Here is a 23395-nt window from a genome sequence, read left to right as displayed (position 1 = left end):
GAGAAGGTAAAGGATGGCCCTAAATTTAGATCCATGGGTATTGGAAACCTCTAGTGGGAAGGTCCTTGGAGATCATCCAAGCAGCTTCGTCTTCCTCAGGCCAGAATATTTCCTGGGCTTAGGACATTTACTGCTCAAAAGAGCATTTCTAGGGCAGGGAGATGAAAGTGTAATTTAATTTCATAGTTCATCCATGCTTGTTTAGTTTCTGGCAACTTTCTTAATCTAACTTCAGGTAAGCCTTAGTCCCGGGGCTTACAGAAGCAAAAAGAATTTTTATGTTTCTTTGAATAATAGTGATTAATTATTTAAAAATTCGTAGGTATGCTTCAAAGGAGAAAGAACATGTGTAGGTATGTTAAACACATTTGTGAGGCTCTCTGTAGCTGAGCTAATAAGAAATGATAATAATCATCTGTAGAAATACATGTATCCTACTTTAAAAACCTAATACATAACAGAAAGCTATTGATAAATATGATGGTTCAGTTTAATACAAGATGTTCAAATTAAAAGTTCTCTTAATTTACTGGTTTGTGAACTCTAGGTCGTCAAACCCTGAAGCTCCTAAATAGATTTTTTCTGAGTCATTGCTGTATTTCCACTGGCCCATGTATATTAAACATTGGCTGTGGGCTGAAAAATATGCCGTTAAATATGACTACAAGTCTATTTATAGGTGTATAGACAACTTGATAGGCATATTAAAAAATGACAGATTCATGTCTGTTTTCTAGTTTCATAGTGACATTTTGTTATTACATATTTTCTCAAACAGTATGTCCTCAAAGTAAACTTGTCTTCGTGTGGGGCAGAGGTCATAACTGGTAAGTCAGGAAACCACTGGTGCATTGAGAATTTCATTCAATTTACAGAGAGTTATTTTTTCCATGGCTTTGTTTCTAGAATTAAATCTATTGTGAGAAGTGATTTTCAACTCAGCTGTATGTATAGGTATTTATTTTTATAGCAGTGGCATATAAATTCACCTAAAGAGTTGCTTGGAAAACTTGGAAAATGTGGTTTTTGACAGGACTTTAAAGTATTATTTACGGTTTGCATCCTTAGAAAGAATAGGCTTTTCCAGTTGGTGTTTTGATCATTTACTTAACATATGGCCCCGTACCCTTAATTCATATGAACTCAGTTAAAGAAGAGGTTGAAGTTGTCAGTAATTTTTTTTCCACACTATTGACTTCAGATTTGGAAGTGTGAAATGAAAGATACAGTGACTTATGTAGGTTCTGTTACAGCTAATGATACTGATTGACTGTCTAATCACAAAAGAAGTTGGGTAGAATTTACTAAATAATTTCTGAGCCTGAAAAATCCTAGGTGGATTGAGCCTTGAAGCACAATTCAGTACTTCCTTTTTTCAATTGGTCCAACTCAGTGATTTAATGTGGAAGAATTGTATATCAACTCAAAGATACTGTTTTATTTCATGCACAAGGCAGACCATTTTTGTATACAGGCAATGTTTTTGGAACTTTGGATACTTTGATTCTAATATGTGAATTTTATAATTGGTTTCTTTGCCCATTTCTAGACATGCTTTGAGTCTGTTTTAAAAACTAAATTAATTCCTTCATTATAAGCATGGATTAGTTGTATTGAAAAGAATAATCTTGTAAGTGATATTCATAGTGGTATGTGTTTAAGAAGTTTAGCTCAGTAATTTACACACTGTTGATTTTCTCAGACTAGTGAAGTTGAAAAGAATCACACCATTCAGTAGCCATTGAGACAACATAGCATAAAATAGCGTACTGTAATATAAATATATATTTATATTTGTATAAATATAAATAATATAAAAGAGAAGTTCTATCCTATATGAGATTCTGTGGTGAGATCTCCTTTCTCAGGAAGTGTCAGGAAATGTTTCAAAGAGGAGGTTCTGAAACATGAGGGTGAAATCTCTGTGGGATCATGAAGAGAAAAAAGGGGGTCCTTCTAAATAGAGGAAACAGAATATGCAAAGGTTCAGACTGATGAACAGACATAAAACAAAGGGGAGGAAGAAGTTTACTGTAAATGAAACTCGATAAGTAGTAAAGAACATGTCACAGGGCATCTAATTTGCTGAGTTAGAATTTGGATTTCCTTCCCGTGGCCATCAAGAGATTAGACCAAAGGCACCATCTTTTTTTTCTTTACACTGTTCACTAGCCCTTGGACTTCCCCCACTTGTGTTTTCTTTACCGTCATTTCTCTAAACTGCACCTAAGGTGATTTCCCAAAATGTATGCTAGATTATATCACACACTCCACAGCTTAAACTCTCCAGTACTCCTCATCAAATTCAGAATATCTTAGAAATTTCTTAACAGGGACCCATATGATCTCTTCTCTACCTGCCTTACAACTTCACCGGTGACTCCTCACATTTGCCCCCCTCCTTCACTCTGCTCCAACCACTGACCTTGCCATTTGATGGATGTGCCAACCTCATCCCCATCCCAGCCCTGTGTTGGGATCTCTCTCTCCTCAGATCTTTGCCTGGTTCATTCCTGTGTACAGGTTTCTGCTTAAGTTTTACTACTACAAAGAGGTTCTCCTTACCTCATTCTCTAAATAAATCTTCCTGGGGCACCAGAATGGTTCAGTCAGTTAAATGCCAGACTCTTGATTTCGGCTCAGGTCAAGATCTCCAAGTCCTGAGTTCGAGCCCTGCATCAGGCTTCATGCTGAGTGTGAAACCTGCTTGGAATTCTCTCCCTTTCCCTCTGTCCCTCTGCCCTGCGCATGCTCTCTCTCTAAAAAAAAATTAATAATAATAATAATATAACAAAGCACTGTATTGTACTTTTTGTTTGTTCAAGGCAAATGTGGACTGTTTTTTCCTTGGTTGGTTTGGTTTTGGTCCTCTTTCCATATTCACTTTTTTGTCTTAGTAACTATCTCAGAAACTTTTTGGAGCACTTTAATTATTACCAAATTCTTCTTATGGGTCAAATCTTCCTTCTTGGAGTTTCAGAACATTTGTCTTAATTTTGCAATTTGGAACATCAGAGATCTAAATTTTATTCTATTCCTACCCCCATAGGAATTCAACTAGGTGGCATGAGGTCCTTTAACTCGCTTATGGTTTTTCCATCGTGGAACCTGGGTCATATCTTTGACACAGGAATTCTAAGGCAGAAAAATGGCTAGTGTCTAGTTAGTGTTTCACTGGCGCTTTGAGTTCATGCTAAGCCCTAGATGTCTTATATATTCAGTTAGTTAAAATTAGCACTGATTAACATAAAATCACAAAATAATGTGCACAATGTGCATAACTGAAGCAGGGAGTTATCTGAGATAATTTTATGGAGTTATGTAATGTTCCCCAGTGTCTTTAAGAGTGAACTCTATCCCTTTTTCTAGACCCCGTCATTCTGGCATCAAAGTCATAGCCTCAAAGCCAAACTCTATTTTTTGATAACATTTATGGAACCAGGGCACTTGGGTGGCCCAGTCAGTTAAGCATCTGCCTTCAGCTCAGGTCATGATCCTGGAGTCCTGGGATCAAACCCCACACTGGGCTCCTTGCTCAGCAGAAGTCTGCTTCTCCCTCTGCCCCTCACCCTGCTCGTGCTCTCTCTCTCAAATAAATAAATAAAATCTTAAAAAAAACACATGTAAACAAACAGTTTTATCTTGTAGCCTACTTCCTTTTACAAATGTAAATTTTTAACTCGGAGTAAACATGGAAGAAAATTACTGCCTTTTTCCTTAAGTTCTTCAATTTACTCCCCAGGCAAATTCTCAAGAGATATAAACGGAAACAAAGTCAACGTTTATTCCTTCCCGTGAGGTTAAGCTCACTACCCATATATGAGTTGATAATGATGTATTTTCATCACAGTTTAGAAAGAACACAGGAAGAAGGATGCTTTCTAATAAAGGTAGTATGTGCACAATGATTTTCCCACTTTTACTGGTAAAGCTCTTCTTCAACTAGAATGCTTAATGGAAGCCAAATAGCTAAAAAAAAAAAAAAAAAAAAAAGGTAGAAAGTGGTATAGAATGCTCCAATGATGCCACTCTCAGTAATGGTTAAATGAAGTAACATTTACCACCTTCCCATCACTAAGTCTGGCAACTGTAGATACCTACCCCTGTTGATTCCCTTTCCTTGGGTTGGCATTTGGCAATATCTGTATGTCCTCAGCACAGGTTTGCCAACTGTCATTAAAGAGCTTTACTTTATGGGTTGATGCAAATAATTCTCAAATCTCCGAGTAACTATGTGGCTTTCATATTCTGTGGAATATAGAGTGCCTCCTCTCTACAAATATCAGATTCCTGTTCTCTGTGACCATTTTAAATTTACTCTTCTGGGTAAATAAACGAGAGCACCAAAATGTGTTCCTCATGCTCTTCATCTTTCTTATATACAGTGAGATTGATTTACACCATTGCCTCACATGATCAATAACTTCAGCAAGGGAGGGTCATATAGCATACTCTCTACAAAATCAGGGGAGAAAGGGACACCATCCACTGGGAGAAATAGCATTGTAAATTCAAAGAATTCGTTTGGTGCTAGAAGGGGTCTAATTCACTCAAAAGATTTCTTGATCTTAAAAAATAGCATTTTTGAGTGATTTCTTTAAAAAAAGACATTTCAGAAATAGCACATTTTGCCATTGATGATACATACCACTTTCTGCACTAAAATAAACTACATTTAAAAGGATATCACCTCTGTATGCCTTGTAAGGCCTAGGCTGAGTGTTAAAGCTGTTTTTTCTTACCCTTAGACTTATTGAACAAGTGTAGAGCTTTTTGAATAATAATACAAACTCCCTATTAAAATCTTTTTGTTCTAGACTTTAAGCCAGGACCCTGTTGCAAAGCAGATGGTAATTCATGAGCTGATTTTTACAAGAATATGTTTTGCTTCACTGATTGTTGTTTTGATAGCTATTTTTAAGATTTTTAGACCCCTTTAATATATATTTCTGAAAGTAATTCCATAACCTAAAGTGAAAAATTTTATTTCTGTCAGAATATACAGAATTAAGAAATAATGACTGTGATGGCCAAGTATGATTTAAAAATTAATAATTACTAGGGGTTGCTTTTTATAACTCTTTTTGAAAAACAAGGTAAATCAGTCTATTAAAACTGACTTTGATGAAATTACCTGTTTTATAATGGTGGTATTTACGTGTGTCAGTAAAGATTAGTCAGATAATAAAGACTGGCTTTGTAAATCATAATTATTCTTTCTGTAGCTCTTTCTTCATTACTAATGTATTTTTCTCATGATACTTCTTTATGATTAAAATCTTGCACTTGAAAATGTGACTGTTTCAAAATTGAAACAGGAAATACTATTTTAAAGTATTTTCCAAAAGAAATGACAATAGAATAATAATTTATGGGAATTAATTATTAAGATATAAAAATAAAACTAATGTGTGTACATATACATATATATACACGTTACATATTATACATTACATTATGTTTATATATATATTATACACATATAAATGTCGGTGAGTGAAAACCAGAAAGCTTTTAAGTTGATCTCATCAATTTAGTTTTAAGGAGTTAACATTGCTGTAGTCCGTATGTAAGGACTAATGTAAGGACAAAACAAAGGTTTTTAGCCTGAAGGAGGAAAAAAATCAGATCATTTGTATTATCCTTAACCAGACATCTACATTTCCAAATATGCAAATGAACATAATTATAAGAAACGCTTAAAATGTAACACTTAAATATTCGGACATGCCAGTTTAACATAGGGGAGTTATGAATTAATACAGCATTGATTATTACTGGCACAGTTTAAAAACGTAGAACATTATTTAATATTAATTAGCTTTTTAAATATATTATCAGAGTATTAGTTTCTGATCAATTCACTACACTTTCTCCTGTGGATAGTTGTGCTATTTGTAACTGACTTGACAATAAAGCTGCATACCTATTCTCCCAAATACCTCCCTTCCTAACATACGCACATGGAATTTTGCGTATTTGTAGAAATTTCTAAAAATTACTAACTACTTAATGATTGTCTAATCTGCATTAATTATGACTGAAAAAATTAGGAAACAACTAAAATAATTATAATACAAAAAATTTGGAAATTTGATTTTATACTTTGAGGTATAAGATATATAGAGGCATCACAATGTATCCTCGTAGTTATGTGACATTATCATATTCACCGTCGGAATACAGAAGTCCCTCCTTACCCATGGTTTTGCTTTCCATGGCTTCACTTTCAATAGTCAACCACAGTCTGGAAGCAGATGATCCTCCTTCTGAAGTATTGTTGGAAGGTCAACAGCAGTCTAACACTCTGTCATTCACCTCACTTTATCCCATCATATAGGCATTTTATCATCTGGCATCATCACAAGAAGAAGAAGGATGAGTAGAGTACAGTAAGATATTTTGAGAGAGAGGGAAGAGACCACATTCACGTAACTTTTATTATAGTGTATTGTAATGGTTCTATTTTATTATTGTCATTAATCTTTTACTTTAATTTACAAGTTAAACTTTGTCATAGATATGTGGCTATAGGAAAAAACAGTTTATAGCATTCAGTACTATCCATGGTTTCAGACGTCCACTGAGGATCTTGGAACATGTCTCCCATGGATAAGGGAGGACTACTATCTACGTTTATAATAGGTGTATATGCATATATATCCACATATACAATATACATACATAAAATACTTCATGCTTTTGTGGCCTCATATAAGTAATACATTATTTTCACATACAGTTGCTTGGTTGAGATCCAAGTCACTTATTTTCTATAGGCTTTATGTTTATTTTATAGGCACAGTGTAAAGATGAGGAACCTGAAGTTCCATCCCCAGCCTCCATACTCAGCCAAGATTAATTCCATCTGCATCAAATGAAGCCCTGGATTTAATAGGGTTTTCTTTTTGGTACTGTTCTGTACTGTGAATTACCTGTAGAGTTTGAATTAGGAGAGCACTAGAACAAGCGTGGTGAGGTAAATGGAGTCTTCAATGAACTGGCTAGTTTAAACTACCTCGGTTTATTTAGCCTGAAGCTGTAAACAACAATGGGGTTTTTTTTAAATCTATTTTATTTTAACCTCGAGAACAAGGTGCAAGGGATTCAAATTTAAACGGTCGAAAAATTGAACCTTAATGCTTAAAAACAGTATAAGAAACCATTGAGCTAGATTTTAACTGCTTTTGCAGAATTTTTTTGGTCAAAAAAATTTTAGGAAATGGCAAATAAAAACTTAGCTTTTTTCCTCTTGAGGAAACAAAAATTCAATAGAAATAGAAGATTTGTAATAGAAGGTGATTACACTTGTCACTTCTCTAGTGAATGATTATATATGTTTATGAAAAATTATATATTTACAAACATTGTTGGGGCATCTAATAAGCCATTTTAGCTACATTAATAAATTGCTCTTAGTAGGTTGGACCACATTTTAATTTCTGATCTATTAGGTAGTATGTTTTGGCATGACAGGAACAAGGCAAGTCTCCATTGTTTGTTTTTTGATAGAGCTCAGCCCTAATCCCAGAGCTGAGTCTCCAGGCCTAGAAACTACTTAGATGGCTTAGTCATTTACTTCTTTGAACCTTGATGTGGAAATCTCGGCTGCAAGTACTAATTACTGCTAATTGTAGAGAATTTTATAATACTTTGTTAAAAACTTGACATCACAATATTAATTTTACTTTTGATGTGAATAAATGTGCATGAATTTCTTCAGAGTGTCATTAAGTATTAAAACAGTAGAAATGTTTGTAACAGAAAAAACGATGTTATATTTAGAAAAAGCTTCTTTGTTGGTGGTTTTGCAGTTCTTCCCTTTATGGCAAGAGCTGATGCCTATAAATGCTCACTCAAATGCACAACACTCAGTAAGCTCAGGTTTCATTAATTATCCATTTGGAAAATGGTCACTACAATCTCTCTTTTTGGATCAGTCTAATCACCCATCCAAGTATACCGTTATTCTCATGTAATTGTGTGGAATTGAGAAATGGAAAGAAAAGTTAACCTCTTAACATGTCTAGTAAATATTTAGTAAATAGATTGCCATACTTATGTAAGCCCATGAGTTTTATCTTCTAGAAGACTGAGTAAAATATTCCCTGCCAATTTTTTAACTTGACTGCCTTCTTTTATCACTTGTTTATAGTGTTGTTTTTCTAAAGAATCAAATGGTTCAGCAGTTGATATGGAATAAGGACCATGGTCAAGTACTGTACAAGGAAAATTTTCTCTTTAATTTGTGGGGAGCTATTTCACATGATTTGGGCTTATGAAAAATAAATACTTAATTCATTGCAAACATGTAGATAAAAGCAACTCTGAACTATTTAATGCCATGTTTTAATTTTTGTTTTATTTTTATCTGAACTATCTTAATGCCAAGGTTGTGTTCTAGGCCCAAGGATGGATAATCAATCAATGAGAGAGAAACAAAAAAACAGTAGAGATTTCGGTGATTTTGTGGTTAGGCTTTTTAAGAGTCTAAACATAAAATACCTTTATTATCCCAAGATAATTTAGTAGACATTTTACACCACTATTAAAATGGTCATTATGTTTTTCATGACTTCTGATAGTTATTGAATCATTCCTCGAATTGCTAATGATCCAGTGCTCTAGAAGACTTATCACATAAATAATCAATAATAATTCCAGTATACCATGTATACCAGTATACATTAATTATACATTTTATACATTTATACATTATACATAATTATACATGTCTACCAATATACATTAATACAATAATTCCAGTATACCAGAAATGTAGCATAATTAGAGATTTACACTTTACAGCATTTGAAATCAAGTTAATTTTGTTGTGGTGAAATCTTGCCAATGAGGAAATATTTTATAGAAACATTGGAGGTCACTACAGTCTCTCTTTTTGATCAATAATTGTTATCAAAATGGAATAATTCTCAGGCAGACAGTACTACCAAACTCATTATGCAGGAGTTTAAAGAAAAAGTTGCTGAAAAGAGAAAAGAGAACATGTATTTTACTTTTTTTTTTATTTATGTTTCTGTTTTCGGATAAGTCTTCATGTTAATTCTTGGAAACTTTTGGTAAGTTTATTATTCTACTTCAACTATTTAACACATTTTCTGATAAGGAAATAGTCATTATCTCAGAGTGGTAAATAGTAGAACTGTGAATGATGCTTTGCCCTTGAAGAAGGAATCAGCCTTAGATCATGGTTCCTAGCATCCAGGGTGCTAGTCCAAAAGTACCATGTAGGGCACCTGGGTGCCTCAGTCGTTAAGTGTCTGCCTTCAGCTCAGGTCATGATCCCAGGGTCCTGGGATCGAGTCCCACATCGGGCTCCCTGCTTGGCAGGAAGCCTGCTTCTCCCTCTCCCACTCCCCCTGCTTGTGTTCCTCCTCTCGCTATCTGTCTCTCTGTCAAATAAATAAATAAAATCTTTAAAAAAATAAAAATAAAAATAAAGTACCATGTAAAAGTTAAATGAGAAAATAAGAGGTATCTGTGTTCATTTTCCAGTGTTCTGATACGTTATTTTAATTCTAATGCTATCAAGTTTTCATCGCCTTTAGGTTATGTGAATGCTTTTTAATTACTTCTTTGTTTCTCTTTATGCTTACTGGTCATCAAGCCTTCTTTCTGCCTAGTGAAGAACATATAAGCAGAATATATTTTGCTGCCCCAATGAATTTTTGAAGTAGTAACTACAGAAAGAGTGGTTTTAAACTTAGTAATAATGAAAGAGTGGTTTTAAACTTAGTAATAATAACAATGTTGGGAGATTAAAAGGAAGAGAAAAAGGAGGTCATCAATAGCTTTAGGCGTTTTCTTTTCTCCTAGGAAAGTAATCAAGAAAACGTAATGTTAAATGAAGCCACAAACTAGTTAAGAAATGTATCTGTATACTGACACATCAATGTGTCTTTCTAATGAAAATGTAGAATTTGGAAATATATTGTGCCCTACTCCTGAAGCCATTATCATTAGCCTCACTTTAATTTTTATATCCTTGTAGTTAGTAAACAGTTGACTTTACAGCACTGAAGTATCAAAATGCCATATTTCTTTAATCCTTTAAAGCAAATTAATCATTTATATATTGTTCACTGAAGGTTTGGTCATGGTCTAGTCCTCCATAGACCTTTAAAGACAACAGCTCTTCTGTTTATATGTCAAGCTTGGCAAATCGGTGCCTTACATGATTTTCAAGGCCATGATTCTTTTTTTTTTTTTTTAAGATTTTTGTTTGTTTCTTTATTTGTCTGAGAGAAAGAGAGAGCACACAAGCAGGGGGAGCTGCAACCAAAGAGAGAAGCAGGCTCCCTGCTGAGCAGGGAGCCGATGTGGGGCTCGATCCCAGGACCCCGGGATCATGACCTGAGCCGATGGAAGCCGCTTAACCGACTGAGCCATCCAGGCACCCCCAAGGCCATGATTCTTAAAAGTCCTATCATTGGCACCGCCATCCAACTAGATTTTAAATGTGTCTGTACAGAAATAGGGGTTAACTTTGTTTGGATGGGCTCTGTAACTCAAACAGTCCCTTAGGAAAGCTCTCATATTTTGAATATGACACAGACCTATGTTCATGTGATTAAGGGAGAACACCTCTCATTATTCTAATCTCTTACAGCAAGAAGAACAAAACACAATTGAAGTTTTCAGTAAATTATGTGGCCATACCATGATATATTCTTCAGTGTATGTAATAACTGTTTTAGTGAAACACAAAAGTAAGGTTGGGTGGCATTGGTTAATTGCAAACAATTGCCTCTATTTGTCCCTATGTAATCATGTGGCTGGTTACTAAATTTGTAAAAATTACGAAAAGGGAAAAACATTTTTTTCACATTCACCTAGCATTGAGCATTTCATGTATGCAATAGAATACTATTGCCAAAATTAGACAAAGTCTCTAAAAGCATATCCGAGCATAATTACTCATGTGAGAAGTACATTTTATATTTCTAGTTATACAAAAGCTTTTAAGTGGTTCAGGGAGTTGATACAGTTTAGAAAGTTGAAAATTGTTATTTTCTGATAGAAATAATGAAGACATGTAAAACATATTATGACTGGTAGAGTTTATTACAAAACAAGGCATAGTATTTTTTTACAAAATCAAAAATTGTAGCTTAGATTTTAATATTTTTTAAAGATTTATTTATTTATTTTAGAGGTTGGGGTCAGGCAGAGGGAGAAGGAGACTCTGCACTGACTGCCAAGCCTAATGCAGGGCTCAAGCTTATGGCTTTGAGGTGGTTGTGTTGTTTTTTTTTTTTTCATTTTCTTGATAATGACTTTTCATAGACAAAAGTTTGAAATTTTCAATGAAGTTTCATTTATCTGCTTTTTCTTTTGTTACTCATACTTTTGATGTCATATCTAAAATCCAAGATCATAAAGATTTACTTCCATTTTTTTCTCTTAAGAGTTTTATGGTTTGAGCTCTTTTATTTAAGTAGTCTATCAATTTTGAGTTAATTTTTTATAGGGTATGAGGTAGGTGTCCAACTTCATTCTTTTGCGTAGGGGTATACACCATCATTTGTTGAAGAGATTATTCTTTCCCTGTTGAGTACCTTTGACAGCACCCTTGTCTAATTAGCCATCGATGTAAGGGTTTATTTCTGCACTCTCAAATTCTGTTCTGTTGATTTACGTGTGTTCTTATGCCTGTACCACACTATTTCGATTACTATGGCTTTGAAGTTGCTCTGGTAAGGAAGTTTTGTTTTTTTCTTTTTAAAAAACTTTGTTTTTTTCTTTTTAAAAAAATATGTTTTGGCTGTTGGAGGCTCTTTGAAATTGCATATGAATTTGATGATCAGCTTTTCTATTTCTGCAAAAGAAGGCCATTGGAATTTTTTTTTAATTTAAGCTCAAGTTAGTTAACAGATAGTGTGTAGTATTGGCTTTAGGAGTAGAATTTAGTGATTCATCACTCACATATAACACCGTGCTCATCACAACAAGTGCCCTCCTTAATACCCATCACCCATTTAGTGCATTGCCCCACCCACCACCCTTCCAGCAACCCTGTTTGTTCTCTGTATTTAAGGGTCTCTTATGGTTTGCCTCCCTCTCTCTTTATCTTATTTTATTTTTCCTTCTCTTCCACTATGTTCATCTATTTCATTTCTTAAATTCCACATGAGTGAAATCATGTATTTGTCTTTCTCTGACTGATTTTATTTACCATAATACACTCTAGTTCCATCCACGTTGTTGCAAATGGCAAGATACCATTCTTTTGATGGCTGAATAATATTCCATTGTATATATATTGTATATATATTATTATCATATATATTATTATCATAATATATATATATACACACACCACATCTTCTTTATCCATTCATCAGTTGATGGACATTTTGGTTCTTTCCATAATTTGGCTGTTATTGATAGTGCTGCCATGAACCTTGGGTTGCATGTGCCCCTTTGGATCAATGTTTTTGTATCCTTTGGATAAATACCTGGTAGTGCGAATACTTGGTCATAGGGTAGTTCTATTTTTAACTTTTTGAGGAACCTCCATACTGATTCCAGAGTGGCTGCAGCAGTTTGCATTCCCAGAAACAGTGCAAAAGTGTTCCCCTTTCCCCAAATCATCACCAGCAGCTGTTGTTTGCTGAGTTGTTAATTTTAGCCATTCTGACAGGTATGAGGTGCTATCTCATTGTGGTTTTGATTTATGTTTCCCTGATGATGAATGTTGCTGAGCATTTTTCCATGTGTCTGTTGGCCGTTTGTATGACTTCTTTGGAGAAATGTCTTTTCATGTCCTCTGTCCATTTCTTAACTGGATTATTTATTTTTTGGGTGTTGATTTTGATGAGTTCTTCATATATTTTGGATACTAACCCTTTGTCAGATATGTCATTTGCAAATATCTTCTCCCACTCCATAGGTTGCTTTTTAGTTTTGTTGACTGTTTCCTTCGCTGTGCAGCTTTTTGTCTTAATGAGGTCCCAGTACTTCATTTTTGCTTTTGTTTCCCTTGTGCCCAGAGACGTGTCTAAGTAAGAAGTTGCTATGACCAAGGTCATAGAGGTTTCTGCCTGTGTTCTCCTCTAGGATTTTGATGGATTCCTGTCTCACATTTAGGTCTTTCATCCATTTAGAGTCTATTTTTGTGTATGTAAGTGGTCCAGATAGCATTCTTCTGCATGTCACTGTCCAGTTTTCCCAACACCATTTGTTGAAGAGACTTGCTGTCTACTTTCCATTAGATATTCTTTTTCTGGGTTTTCTTTTCTATTCCATTGATCTATGTGTCTGTTTTTGTGCCAGTACCATACTATCTTGATGACTACAGCTTTTTAATGACATCTGGGATTGTGATGTCTCCCACTTTGCTTTTCTTTTTCAACATTACTTTGGCTGTTTGGGGTCTTTTCTAGTTCCATACAAATTTTAGGATTGTATATTCTCTAGCTCTATGAAAAATGTTGATGTTATTTTGGTCAGGATTGCATCGAATGTGTAGATTACTTTGGTAGTATAGACATTTTAACAATTATTATTAGTTCTTCCAATTCATGGGCATGGAATGTTTTCCATTTCTTTGTGTCTTCTTCAATTTCTTTCATAAGTGTTCTTTAGTTTTCAGAGTATAGATCTTTTATCTCTTTGGTTAGGTGTATTCCTAGGTATCTTGTGGTTTTAGGGGCAATTATAAATGGGATTGATTTCTTAACTTTTCTTTCTGCTGCTTCATTACTGGTGTATTGAAATGCAACAGATTTCTGTATGTTGATTTTATATTCTGTGACTTTGCTGAATTCATGTGTCAGTTCTAGCAATTTTGTGGTGGAGTCTATCAGGTTTCCTACATAAAGTATCATGTCATCTGCAAAGGGTAAAAGTTTGATTTCTTCCTTGCCAATTGGATGCCTTTTATTTCTTTTTGTTGTCTGATTGCTGAGGCTAAGACTTCCAGTACTATGTTGCACAACAGTAGTGAGAGTTGAATCCTTCTCATTTTCCTGACCTTAGAGGAAAACTCTCAGTTTTTCCTCACTGAGGATGATATTAGCTGTGGGTCTTTCATGTATGACTTTTATGATGTTGAAGTATATTCCCTCCATCCCTACTTTCTCAAGGGTTTTTATCAAGAAAGGATGCTGTACTTTGTCAAAAGCTTTTTTTGCATCTATTGAGAGGATCACATGGTTCTTATCCTTTCTTTTATTAATGTAGTCTATCACGCTGATTGATTTGTGAATATTGAGCCACCCTTGCAGCCCAGGAATAAATCCCTCTTGATCATGGTGAATGATTCTTTTCATATACTTTTGGTTTTGATTAGTTAGTATCTTGTTCAGAATTTTTGCATCCGTGTTCATCAGGGTATTGGTCTTTCATTCTCCTTTTTAGTGGGGTCTTTTGTTTTGGAATTGAGGTAAGGCTGTCCTCACAGAATGAGTTTGGAAGTCTTCCTTTCATCTCTATTTTTTGCAACAGTTTGAGAAGAGTAGGTATAAATTCTTCTTTAAATGTTTGGAAGAATTCCCCGAGAAGCCATCTGGCCCTGGATTCTTATTTGTTGGGAGATTTTTTTATCACTGATTCAATTTCTTCACTTGTTATGGGTCTGTTCAAATTTTCTATTTCTTCCTGTTTCAGTTTTGGTAGTTTATATGTTTCTAGGAATTTATCCATTTCTTCCAGATTGCCCAATTTGTTGGCATATAATTGTACATAATATTCTTTTATAATTGTTTGTATATCTGCGGTGTTGGTTGTGATCTCTCTCATTCATGATTTTTTTTTAAAGATTTTATTTATTCATTTGTGAGAGAGACAGAGAGAGCACAAGCAGGGGGAGAGGCAGAGGGAGAGGGAGAAGCAGACTCCCTGCTGAGCAGGGAGCCCGATGCAGGACTCGATCCCAGGACCCTGGGATCATGACCTGAGCCAAAGGCAGACGCTTAACCATCTGAGCCACCCAGGCGCCCCATGATTTTATTTATTTGGGTCCTTTCTCTTTTCTTTTTGGTAAGTCTGGCTGGGAGTTAAAATTGTTAGATCTTCCTGTTGGTTAGACCCCTTTGTTATGATATAGTGCCCTTCAACTCTTATTACAGTCTTTCTGTTTAAAATCTAATTTCTCTAATATAAATAGATGTCCATTATCATGATAAATGGTTCTGACCTCCTCACTTTAAATCTGCAGGTGCTTTGGGTATAAAATGAGTCTCTCATAAGCAGCATACCAATGGTACTTTTTTTTTTTTCCATTCCGATTCCCTTTGTCTTTTGATTGGAGCATCAGACCATTTACATTCAGACTAACTATTGATAGATGTGAATTTAGTGCCATTGTGTTAACTGTAAAGCCACTGTTCCTGTAGATTGTCTCTGTTCCTTTCTAGTCTTTGTTGCTTTTGGTCTATTTCCCGCTCAAAGGGTTCCCTTTAGTATTTCCTGCAGCATTGGTTTAATGTTCATGAACTCTGTTAGTTTTTGCTTGTCTTGGAAGCTCTATATCTCTCCTTCTATTCTGAATGACAGCCTTGCTGGATAGAGTATTCTTGACCACATATTTTTCCCATTCAGCACGTTGAATATATGGTGCCACTCTATTCTGGCCTGCCAAATTTCTGTGGACAGATCTGCTGTGTCTACCTGTGTAAGTTAAGACCTTTTGTCCCTACCTGCTTTCAGAATTCTCTCTTTATATTTGTATTTTTCAAGTTTCACTATGATATGTCTTGGTGTTGACCTGTTTTTCTTGATTTTGAGGAGAGTTCTCTGTGCGTCTTAGACTTGAGTGCCTGTTTCCTTCCCCAGGTTAGGGACGTTCTCAGCTGTAATTAGTTCAAATAAACTTTCTGCCCCTTTTTCCCACTCTTCTTCTTCTGGAATTCCTATGATATGGATATTATTGTACTTTGTGGAATTGCTGAGATCCCTAAGTCTATATTCATGACCTGATAGTTTTCTTTCCCTCTGCTTTTCAGGTTCATTATTTTCCATAATTTTATCTTCTGTATCACCTATTTGATCCTCTCCTTCTTCCAATCTCATTGTGATTATATTCAATCAGTTTTGCATCACAGTTACAACATTTTTTATTTTGGTCTCACTAGTTTTTAGGTCTTTTATATGTGCAGCCAGGGTTTCTCTGGTGTCTTCTATACTTTTTTCAAGCCCAGCTAGTATTCTTATGACTGTTGTTCAAAATTCTTGTTTAGATATGTTGCTTATATCTGTTTTGAGCAAATCCCTGGCTATAATTTCTTCTTGATCTTTCTTCTGGGGAGAATTCCTCTGTCTTGCCATTATGTCTAGGTTTCTGTCTTTTGCATGTTATGAAGCTTGTTATGTTTCCTGTTCCTGACAGTTATGCTATATTAAGAAGAGTTCATACACAGTCCAGGTCCTGGTTCAGGAAGTGTTCTGTTGTATGCTGTGTGCACTCTGCTGTTGTGTTTTGGCTGCTCTTTCACACAGGTTAGTCATCTGCAGAGTTCCTCCTTGCTAGCAGTGGGGAGTGTTTGGACCTTTAACTAAGGATGCTTTGATTTGTTTGTTCAGAAAAGGCTGATTAAAAATTTAAAAATTTTAAAAAGCCCAATCCAAGGAAAAGGAACAAAGAGAAAAACAAAAAACTATAAGCCTGATTCCAACGAAAAAGAATGAAGTAAAATAAAAAAGAAGATAAAAATTAAAACTTTAAAAAATTAAAAAAAAAAAAGAAAGCCTGGTCCTATTTCCACCAAAACTGAAGCTGACACTTTGGAGCACTCTGTGATTGAGAGACTTGGTAGATGCAGGCAGCCTGTGTTGGTCTTCTGAGGGAGAGGCTGTCAGTGCTGGCTCACAGTCCTCTGTGTCTTAGTGAAGATTCCCCTGCTGAGCTCAGGGGTATGGGATTTGGTTTAAGTGACTCCAGCCTCCACCGGAGGCACTGTGTTTCTCTCTGAAGTCCAACTGTGCTAGTGAGCAGGGTTGGAGGCATTGGAATATAGTGTACCCTCGGGAGGGGAACTCGAAGCCACTGCTGTTCAGGAGGCCCTCACCAAAAAGTGAACTCTCTCCCCTCCGGTGTCCCAGGCTTTCATCAGATCCCTGCCGTCAAGCGGTCTGTGCCTGGGCCATTGGCACACCTAGTGCCACAGTTCTCTTATATTTTATCTCTGGCCTGGGGCTGGGGTTCAAAACTCCAAATCTTAAAGGACCTAGCAGGGCACGGACCCACTCCCCTCCTCTAGAGGAGAACCTCGCAGCACTGCACCCTTCACCGTTCTGTCCCAGAAAAGCAGTCACTGGGCTGCGGCAGGTGCCTGGAGTCTATGGTGAAGCACAGAGAAAAGCTGTGACCAGGTTATCTGCCCTCTGCACACGCCTCTGTCCTCTGCTGTTGAGAGGCCACTCAGTGGCACTCAGCAGGCCTTTTGTCCTTGGAGTGGCAATATACTCTCTTCCAAATGTACTCCAAGAAGGAGCACCTTCTCTTCCAGTGAGACCCAGGCAATCCCCACACCACTGCATCTTCACGAATCCTATATGCTTCCCTTTCTCCTGCTTTCTCACTCTCTTCCGCTTTCTCCCTCTCTCCCTGCTTCTGTCCACAAAAAGGTCTCCCCTCTTCTCTGCAGCACCGCGGCTTTTCTCTCCCCCAATTCACAGCTCCAAATCGCGCATCTGCCACATTCTCTCCCTCCAATTATGCAGATTGTTTTCCTAATCCTCAGATCAATTTCCTAGTTATTCAAAATGATTTGATGTTGATCTAGCTGTGTCCGAGGGCCAAGGCAAGCTCAGGGTCCCCCTGAGTTAAAATTCTGCCATTTTAACTCCTTCCTCTTCTGGAATTTTGAGAGAACTTGCAGTGAATCTGTTGATCACTTTGAATAGTATTGCCATCTTAACCTTATGTTAATTCTTCCAATCCATGAACATAGGATATCTTTCCATTTATTTAGCTAGTTTTTTTTCAGCATCGTTTTGTAATTTTTAGTATACTAAAAAGCATACCAATAAGTCTTTCACCTTTTTGGTGAAATTATTCCTAGGTATTTTATTCTTTGAATGCTGGTATAAATGTAATGGTTTTCTTGATTTCCTTTTCATATTGGTCTGGGCTGGTGTATAGAAACACCATTGATATTTTTGCATTTACCTTATACCCTGCAAGTTTGCTGTATTTGCTTATTAGTTCTTAGTTTCTTTGTGCATTCTTTGGTGTTTTCTTTCTTTTTGTTTTTTAAGATTTTATTTATTTATTTGACAGAGAGAGACAGCTAGAGAGGGAACATAAGCAGGGGAGGTGGGAGAGGGAGAAACAGGCTCCCGGCTGTCAGGGGGAGCCTGATCCCGGGCTCGATCCCAGGACTCTGGGATCATGACCTGAGCCAAAGGCAGATGCTTAAGACACAGGAGCCCCTCTTTGGTGTTTTCTGTATATAAAATCATGCCATCTGTATATGGAATTGTTTTACTTCTTCCTTTCCAATTTGTTTGTTTTTTATTTATTTTTCTTGACTAACTTCTCTGGCTAGAACTTCCAATATAAAATAGGACAGCAGTGTTAAAATAGCCTTCCTTATCATGTTCCTGACCTCACGTTAAAAGCTTTCAGTCTTTCACCATAAAGTCTTTCATTATTAAGTATGATGTTAGCTGTAGTTTTTCTTATAAATGCTCTTTGTCATATGAATGAAGTCCCCTTCTATTCCTAATTTTCTGAGTATTTTTACTATGAAAGGGTGCTGGATTTTATCAAATGGTTTTTTTCTGTATCAGTTGAGATGATTGTTTTGTTTCTTTCCTTCATTCTCTTGTTGTGCTGTATTACACTGATTTATGTTAGTATTTTAGTGTGTTAACTCACATTGCATTCCTGGGATAAATATCACTAGGTTATTCTGTTAATAGGTTGTTGGATTTAGTTTACTAGTACTCTGTTGAGGAATTTTGCATCTATCTTCATACATAATATTGGTCTATAGTTTCGTTTTTGGTTTCTCATAAAATAAATTAGGAAGAACTTACCGTTCTACTTTTGGAGACATTTCAGGAAGACTGGTGGTGTTCATTCTTCTTTAAGTGGTAGAATTCTACTAAAGCCATCTGATGTGAGCTCTTTTTGTTGTTGCTGGGAGGTTTTTGTTTACTGATTCAATCTCTTATTATAGATCTGTTCAGATGTTTTCATTTTTTTCTTGATTCAGTTTCAATAATTTGCATACATCTAGGAATTTCTCCATTTTGATTTTGCCTGGGTTATTTAATTTGTTGGCATGCAGTTGTGCATGTATTCTCCTAAAATCATTTTTATTTCTGTAAGTTTGTTAGTAAATCCCCACTGTCATTTCTGATTTTATTTATGTCTCCTCTCTTTGTTCTTAGTCTAGCTAAAATTTTGCCTACTGTCCTGATCTTTACAAAGGACCAATTTTTGATGTTGATTCTATTTTCTTGTCTATTCTCTATTTATCGCCACTCCAATCTTTATTGTGTTTTTCTTCTGCCAGCTGTAGGTTTAGTTTGTTCTTTTTTGTGTTCCTTGGATGTCAAGTTAGGTTACTGATTTGAGATCTTCTTTTAATGTATGCTTTACAGCTGTAATTTTTTCTTTGAGAATTGATTTCACTGCATCTCACACTTTGCTATCTTGTTTTCATTTTCATTCATCTTAAAGTATTTTCACATTTCCTCTCATGATTCCTTTTGCAATCCATTTGTTGTTCAAAAGTATACTGTTTAATTTTTACATATTTGTGAATTTTCTCTTAGTTTTTATTTATTGATTTCTAACTTCATTTCACTCTGTCAGGAAAAAATACTTTGTATAATTTCAATAATTTTAATTTTGTTGAGACTTGTAGTCTACGATATGGTCTATCGGGAGAATATTTCAGGTACACTTGAGAAAATATGTATTTTGCTGTTTTAGGTGGAATGTTCTATGTATGTCTGTTAGGTAGATCTAATACATATGTGATTTTTCAATTCCCTTATTCCCTAGTTAATCTTTGATCCAGATGTTATATCCGAGCTGGAATTTGGGCTAAGTATACAGTTAGCAAAAACACCACAGTGCTTTCTTACTAAATGATAATAGCCTCTTTCTTCTTTAAGCATTCCCCTGCTTGGAGTAAGATTTTTACTAGATGCCAGAGTTCCAAAAGAAGTTGATTCTCTCAGTTTTTGCCAGCCTAATGGTTGACTTTATGATGTCACTCCAACCATAGCATAGAATATTAGTTTATAATTTGCCCTATCTTAATTGAAATGAAGTTTCACTTTAGTATAAAGGTAATAAAAATTAAGAATTTACCCATTTCAATTTTGGCTTCATGTAAAGAAGTAAATTCTGTTGAACTTCTCATTTTGCAGATATGGATCTTTCTTTAACTTTCAGAAAAATTGTGGCCTATGTGTTGTAGAGTTTTGTTTTTTTTTTATTTTCTGGAAGGCAATATGTATTTATACAGCCACATGATCTTTACAATAATAGAAATTATAATATTAGCAGCTATCATTGAGTATTTCAAAGTCAAGCAACTACTAAGTACTTGAAACAACTAAGCTCATTTTATCTTACAGCAAACCAATGGGTTATAGGAATTTGATCTTCAATTGACAGAGTCAAAAACTAAGAAAAAAATGATTAAGTTGTTTAAGGTCATGCTGAAAAAGTAAGTTGCAGAGTCATGATTCATTGAGTTTCTGAGTCTGATGCTTTTCGGTATAGCAAGCCTCTTCCTGGTCATTCTATACATATGGCCTTACCAACATTTTTTTCCCAATGAATCATTATTAGATTAGATAGTAAAATCCAAAGACCTTTATTATTTTAGGAAAAGCATTCAGCTTATGAATTTCTGAAACCAAATAATTATTCCTGTTTTTAAGAAATGCATATTATAATAATAATCAATTAAACATTTGTAGTAATATCTACCATTTATTGTGTGCTTGCTGCTATGAGAGCAGTATCATATGTAAGAGCTATTACAATCTAATATATATTACTGTGTAACTATAATATGTAAGTATGTGCTGTTATAACCAAAATATTTTACACATTGAAAACAATTATTATTTCTCCCCTAGGGAAAAAAAAAACAGGTAGACAGAGGTAGATGAAAATCTAAAGATCAGGAGTTTGTAACATATCATATAATTTTTTTCCAGACATATTCTGTAATTATTAGAAGCTTTGACTATTATACTGAAGAATAGAAGAGCTAGCTGAAATTTTGAAAGATTATAATTTAATTTAGAATACATACTTGTCAAGTAGTTTATAAGTTTAAGAAAGCAATCATTGTATCATTTTTATTTTATAATAAGTGAAAATAAACATTTTGGGGCTGAATCTGTATACTGCCATTAAGTTAAATATGTGTTACATTATCATAGCATTTTGTTTGCCAATCTACATAGATAAATAATTAGATTATTTGAGGTAGAAATGGATAAGTATGTGAATGTATCCATGTATAGCTTAATTTAATTAATATACTAAAATGAGTTTTGCTTAGAATATTTATCTTGCTAAATGTACATTATTTGCCTAAGATTTTTTTCAGGCTTTCAAGAAAAGCAAACCCAACTAAAGAAATTTTAGTCATTGTTTCTGAATAAAAATCATTAGCTGCCTGTGAAAGTCATAAAGGGCTCCTTGTTGTCTTTGAAAGACCGCCATAAAATCTGGTCATCTCTATGCAAGATATTAAAAATAATTTTGCTCATGAATATAATTAATGAGAATAGTTTGTAAAAGTGTATTTTAATATTTCATATGCAAAGACAACTCACAGTAGTAGCTAACTTCTAAAAAGTATGATGCTCTTAATTGGTCAGTGAGGCAGACATGTGGAATGATTTCAGTACTGGACCAGGCCCCCCAAATTAATCCCAACACATGACATTCCATCATTAGATTAATTTCTCTCAGTAATAAAGAACTCTCCCAGCAACCTATTAAAGTTTATGTATGCCTAAGATGGATCGCTTTTTCAACTTTTCTGAGAAAAAAAATTCACTTGTATAGGAAGAATCATGAAGAGATCAAGGGAGGATCATTTGACCTTGGCCTTATTTTGAGAAAATAAGACCTCAAAATGTAGAGTTCCGATGTGATCTTCAAGTACAAATCATTGTGTATTCCTGTGTGTATTTAAAAGCATTAATTCTTCAATGTCACCATTTAAAATATATCACAGATTTGTAACCCATTGGGAATATTTCATTGTTTCTTATGCATCCAGAGTATAAAAAAATGGAAATAGTCTGGGCCTCTTCTAAGTGCCACTAAACCCTACGTTTGTTGATTTAACCATGCATATAAGGCGAGGCTGTGAGGGCTGGAAACTGTTCAGGTGGTAGGAAGGCCTAAAAAGCCTATTTTTGCCCAGAGCAAGCTATCATCTCAAATGCTTGTTGTTTCTCTAAGTACCTAGTGTGAGGAACACTTAAAATAATTTTCACTGAAAAATCTAATGTTCTAGGAAGTTGAAAACCCCAGGATACATTTCAAAAGGCAAAATTGCTAAGATTTCACCTTTTCACTTGGTGCTTAATTACCCATCTATAAATTATTATTTCTTGGAAACACCTTAAAGACTGATCCAGTCTTATCTGGTAGGAAATGGCATCCAGAAAAGACTAAAGGAATAACCCAGAGAGGGTCTTGTCACCTCTATAGTGAGTCGTTCCTGGGTTATAAATCAGGGCTTTGCAACAGAACATACCCCAGAAAAGCAAGGTGAAACCAGACAGCAAAGAGTTTGTACATGTTCTCCAGGGGAAACTTGTCAGAGTAGATGTCTAAAGAATGAGACTGAATCATCAGAAGGATAAATAGGCACATACTCAGACACTCAGCAATGTGGAAAAGTCAGTAAACATTATTAATTATTTATTGCTTCATAAGAAGTTACTCCAAAATTTATTTTAAAATAGTAAAGATAGAAAAGAAAGCAAAATGAACCTGTTTGCTTTTTCTGTCCAAGAATACATTTGTCTCGGTAGTATAATCCAGCATGTTTTATCAATAAGCATAGTGATCGTGTGATTCCATTTGTGTGTAATAAACTGATATCTCACCATCAGAGTCCTGATAGGTCCTGAGTAATTTCCACATCTGTGAGGAGGATGATCTAATACCTGGTTCTCTGTTTATTTACCTTCTAAAAGCTCATTTCCAGTGCTAATCAGTTCTCCTGCACATTGTCCATCCATACCTATAATTGCTCTCTGCCCTAAAGTTAACTGAAAATTATCTGACTTAGAAATCATACATATTACTATCATGTCAACTCTCTCTCAGTGCTTACTCACATAAGTTGACCTTTGTTCTACTCTACTAGAATTTCTCCTTCGTCTGTTTATCATCCCTTCTATCTCTGCCACTCTCAATCCAAGCCTTCAT

General features: G+C 35.2%; 1 protein-coding gene across 1 annotated transcript in view; it reads left to right on the top strand.

Annotated features, from left to right (window-relative positions):
* Positions 1-23395, top strand: part of PCLO (piccolo presynaptic cytomatrix protein) — a 385912-nt gene that overhangs the window by 207839 nt on the left and 154678 nt on the right. The gene's annotated exons all lie outside the window — the stretch shown is intronic.

Source organism: Eumetopias jubatus, unplaced genomic scaffold, assembly GCF_037043125.1.
Source record: "Eumetopias jubatus isolate StellerSeaLion01/CBP00866 unplaced genomic scaffold, mEumJub1_p1.0 scaffold_14, whole genome shotgun sequence".
NCBI lineage: Eukaryota > Metazoa > Chordata > Mammalia > Carnivora > Otariidae > Eumetopias > Eumetopias jubatus.
Note: the sequence above shows the minus strand (reverse complement) of the source record. Positions and strands in the feature narration are given on the sequence as shown.